Raw genomic sequence first — 5,416 nt, 5'->3', positions numbered from 1 at the left:
AATTTATCAGTGTACTCCTTTTGTTTTCTGCCAACAGTACCTATTTTTTTGGTCCTAACATCTACAGCATTGCCTTCTAACATGTGTTGCTTAATTCCCTTAAACCATCTTGTTGTTGTTGATCTATGCACATGATGCTTTCTGGCCAAACTGGATAAAAATCCTCTTGGCAAAGAGTCCCCCTCCATATTGAGCATGATCTCATCAACTAGTTGGCGCTTTTATTCCACTGTCATTTCTCTGCTTTGTCTTCCATACATATGCAGTGGACCATGTAGTTCACCATCATCATCTGCATCATAACCAGCTTCTTCTTCTGAGCTGCTGTTGTCTTCTTCAGTTTCTTCTTCTGTGAAATGATGCCATGTTGCCATTGTCTGCTCCTCGTTGTACAGTTGATTTTCATTAAAAAAGAGTTCGTTAAAGAACTCTGCCATGAGTCCCTTACCTTTTTTTTCAGGCTGTCTCAAGGTGATGAAGTGGTGGCTGGAATTTTTTGGATGGTCTTCAACGGAGCCTAGAAGAACTGAACATGGATGCTGCTTTTGTTTAACTTAGCACTGTGAATTTAGGCTAATTTTAAACTAATTGTAGGCTTTTGTAATTTGTAGGCTTGTGTTTTGTAAACATTGAATTATTCACCCTAAACCTCCCCCCAACCCCTCCCTGATCTGTCTTTTGGTTGAAAAACAAACTGTTTGTGCTTTGGAAATTCCCCTTTTTATAAGGGGAATTGATTTGAATGTTAAGAAAACAGGTTTTGGGGTATTTTGGCAAAAATTTTGAATTTCCCTTGAAAATTTGGGAGGGAAATTCGTGGGAAACAAAAAAAAGGGAAGTCCCGCTTAAAATTGGCTGGAAATTTGGGAGGGAATTCCCACCCATGTGAAAAGTCAGAGTTTTTTGGGTGGGAAAATTCCACCTCACCAAAATTTCCCACTTGTTCTACTTTATTAAAAAAGGGGACCACATGCTTTCCCTCCTTTTTAACTCCCTTAATTACTTAATCTTCACATGCATTAAGCCCCTTAAAAGTTTTGCCTAGGTTTGCGTAAAGTCGTACTTTGTTGCAACTAAAATGAACCGGAGGTAGTATTAATTCCTAGCATCATGTTAGGATGTTATTATTTCTTTCTAGTATCATGTTTAGGGTGCTTCCTATGCTTTCTAATATCATATCAATATCATGTTAGTATCATGTTAGGGTTAAAGCTTTGATTTTTATTGTTTAGTGACATGCTAGGGTTTGTTATTAATCTTGTTAGTATCATGCCTAGGATCTTGCTATTAATATTATGCTTTATTTTTAACATGATTATTTATTATTTTAATTATGATTGTTATTATGTTGCTTGATATTATATTTATTATTATTGTTGTTGCTTGATCACGCCTTTTATGCATGTTTGAAGGGAATTTGTACTTCTAATCACGCTTAATAAGATAATTAATAATCTTGTTTAGGCTAATATGATTATAATTCAAGTGATCGCCAATAATAGTTTTGTTTGTGCATTAATATTCAACCAACATAGATAAACAGGTTTAGGGTTAACCTATTGATTGCATGTTAGTCAGAAAGCGCACATGAATACGAGAAGAATAAAGTAGAGGCCTATTATTAGGGCATGTTCAATCTCTTTTAGGTTGGATTTGTACCTTCATCCCCGAACACCAGTCTTGGTTCCAGACCTATTGGAGTTGACGATCTCATGGATCGTTAAGGGGTGTAACCTTCACCTCGTGAACGGTTTACAAGTTCCTAAAACTTGTTGGCGACTCTTTTGCTCTAGCTTCCTTCCCTTTGGACGCCACCATACTTAAGTGTATGATCACAGTGGGGTTCAAGTTTGGGGTAATGCTTGAAATATTCCCTATAGTGGGCCACCCTCATTTTCATTTGAATTTCAAATCATATTTTTTAAATTTTCAATTTTGAATTTTAAATTTATCTAACCTTTCAACTACTCACATTAATATAGTATATAATCCCCAAAAAAATTATTCTCTTATTTTTTTCTCCTCATTTTTTTCTCTCTCCTAATTTTTTTTTCCCTGTCTCCTAATTTTTTTTCTTTACCCAATTTTTACAAATTTCTCGCAAAAAAATTAGTCTCCTAATTTTTTTTCCTCTGTCCAATTATTACTCTCTCCATAACGAATGAAATATACTGAAAAAATCTTACATTATTAGTTTCTTCATGGAAAAATTTGACCCCGCTGCGATTTCTACATATTTCTCCGGTGAAAATTTGAACAATTATGTAATTAAGTTCTTGTTGTTTCCGGCCGTACTCGTGGTGGGTTACAATTGTTAAAATGAATTTTAATGATAATACTATGAAGAATAAACTTATTTGAATACAAGTTTGGTTGATTTTTCAAAACAAAATAAAATATTTGGAAGTATATGCGGTAAGTAAATTAATTTGGTTAAAGTCGATGTTGTAAAATTTTCGTAGAAATTGGTGTAATGTTTGCTGCCGAAAATTGAAATTGGACACAAAAAAAGTTCCTGGAATTTTAATTGACATAAAACTATCGCCGGATTTTGTAGTGGGAGACACCAAAGTTTTGCCGGAATTGCCATAGATACATTTTAATAAATAAATTTATTTTCACATAATGAACGTGTTGATACCCCTTAGTCCAATGGTTTAGAATACTAGCGTCGAAAGAGTGTGTATATGTCTACTGGATACCACAGTTCGAACTCTGTCGAAAGAGTGCATAAATTTTTTTATTTATTTTTGGTGTCTTATTCAATTTTACATAATCATATTTAATTATAAAAATCAAAATAACAAAAACATAGTTATTATTTTTTTTATATTTTTTTATTTACGTGAAGGAAACAAACTTATTCCTTTAGATGTAACTTTTTTAATTTAAATAAGTATTTTATTTTTGTATCCAAAATTTAAAAAGTATTTTAAAAAGTAAAAAAATTTCAAATTTGATAAATGTAAAAAGAGAACCTATTCATTTAATAATATATATTAATATGTAATCCAATGAATGTGCTGATACCCCCTTAGTCCAATGGTCTAGACATTATTGAAAAAGCGTATTAAGCAAAGCCATTCAGTGTTTGAAACTTGCGACCTTGAAAAAACATTTTTTTTTTCATTTGAAACATTTGTTATTTTAAAGAATTATTCTTCTGTTTATAAAATCTAAATTAATAAAAGTAATAATATTAGATCTGCGTACACAATGTTTTAAGCTCTAGCACACACTATAGTTTTAAATGAAATTAATAAAAATAATGGCATAAATTTTTTTACATATTTTTGGTGTCTTATTCAATTTTACAGAATCATATTTAATTATAAAATATCAAAATAACAAAAACATAGTTATTATTTTTTTATATTTTTTTTATTTATGTGAAGGAAACAAACTTATTCCTTTAGATGTAACTTTCTTAAATTTAAATAAGTATTTTTATTTTTGTATCCAAAATTTAAAAAGTATTTTAAAAAGTAAAAAATTTTTAAATTTGATAAATGTAAAAAGAGAACCTATTCATTTAATAATATATATTAATATGTAATCCAATGAATGTGCTGATACCCCCTTAGTCCAATGGTCTAGACATTATTGAAATAGCGTATTAAGCAAAGCCATTCAGTGTTTGAAACTTGCGACCTTGAAAAAACATTTTTTTTTCATTTGAAACATTTGTTATTTTAAAGAATCATTCTTCTGTTTATAAAATCTAAATTAATAAAAGTAACAATTTCAGATCTGCGTACACAATGTTTTAAACTCTAGTACACACTATAGTTTTAAATAAAATTAATAAAAATAATGTTATATATTGTGGAACATGTGGACCAAACTTCAAACCCCTTAGTCTAGTAATAAACAAACCCCTTGAATGACTATGAATAGTCGTCCTATATTCGAATCTTGTGGAGGTATAAAGAAACACGTTTTGATTTTTTATTTTTTTTATAAATTTTCATTTTAAGTATAATTTTTGTATTTAAAAACTCAAAAATAATTATTATCAATTTTAAGGAATCATATTTGTATTTGTAAAATCAAAACTTACACCGTATTTCAAAGTCAAGAAACTTATTGGAACTTTGTAAGACCTTATCAAAGTTATTATACCTTTCTGAACTTATCAGTCCTTACTGAACTTATTTGAACTTATTATACCTTATTGGACCTTATTAGTACGAGTATCCATCATTCGGATTAAAATCGAAATTTAATCAAATCAAAACTGAATTATTAATTCAGATCGGATCCGAACTTTAAATCGAATCGGATTGGATTGAATTTTTTTGAAAATTCGGACGTTCGAATTGGATGGGATTGACCTTGTTTGAATCCAAAAAACCGAAATAAATTAAATATGAAATCGTTAGTTTATAAATAAGTATTGTTAATATAATCATGCTAAACTATGATTATAATTATTACTATTTATCATGTAACTTACTTGCGTTTTCAATACTTCTATTAATCATGTGTACAACTATACTTTTAAGAATTAATTTTTTTATTATTGTATTTTAATTTTTATTATCGCATTAGGCCCAAAATATTTGCAACGTATTTTAATTTGCACTCTCGTATCAAGTCCAAATAACCGAATTTTAAATCGATTTGAATCAGATTGGATTTGGTGAGGAATTCAGATCGGGTTGAATTTGATAATTGAAAATCGAAATTTATTTCATTCGGATCGGATTGAATTTGGGCTAAATTCTAGTCAAAAAATCGAATGGACACCCCTACTTATTAGACCTTATTATTAGACTTAGTAATGATAACAAAGAGCGTATATAAGGATTTAGATCAATACTTACAATTTACCTCTCTTTTAATACGTTTTATTAAATTACTTACAATTTGAACTCCGTGGTAATACATAAAATGTACAATTTTAAGTTATAAAATGAATGACACATTTTTTTTAAAAATATAAAAATTAAAATAGTATTAACATATCAAATAGAAGAAATCATTACAATCTATAAAAGCAACTAATACATCTGTAAACTAATTCATTTAGAAAGTGATTCACATAACAGAACAAGAACTATACATAAATTATGGTTACTATTTCGTGTGTTTTTGTGTCCCTTGGGAGAGTTACAACTCGAAGACTGGGTCCAACGAAGACGCCTGTACCTACAAAAGAACGGAGCTCCGAATGTTCGGAGGTCCGCCTCCGAAGATTAAGTTAGTACGGATTTGAAGTAAAACGTACGAAAAGTAAATATCTTTTCGGATTTCGAGATCAGGTGTTCACTATTTTCGAGAGCAATAAATGATGTAATGATTAAGACGTGCCCCAATAAATGGGGGAATCTCCCTATTTATAGGGTCCTAGAAAGGTGTGCCTTGTCCTAGAAAGGTGTGCCATATCTGCGTGACACGTGTCAACATCTGGGAG

The sequence above is a fragment of the Chenopodium album genome, chromosome 12 (assembly GCF_948465745.1).
Source record: "Chenopodium album chromosome 12, dcCheAlbu1.1, whole genome shotgun sequence".
In the NCBI taxonomy this organism is placed as follows: Eukaryota; Viridiplantae; Streptophyta; class Magnoliopsida; order Caryophyllales; family Amaranthaceae; genus Chenopodium; species Chenopodium album.
Note: the sequence above shows the minus strand (reverse complement) of the source record.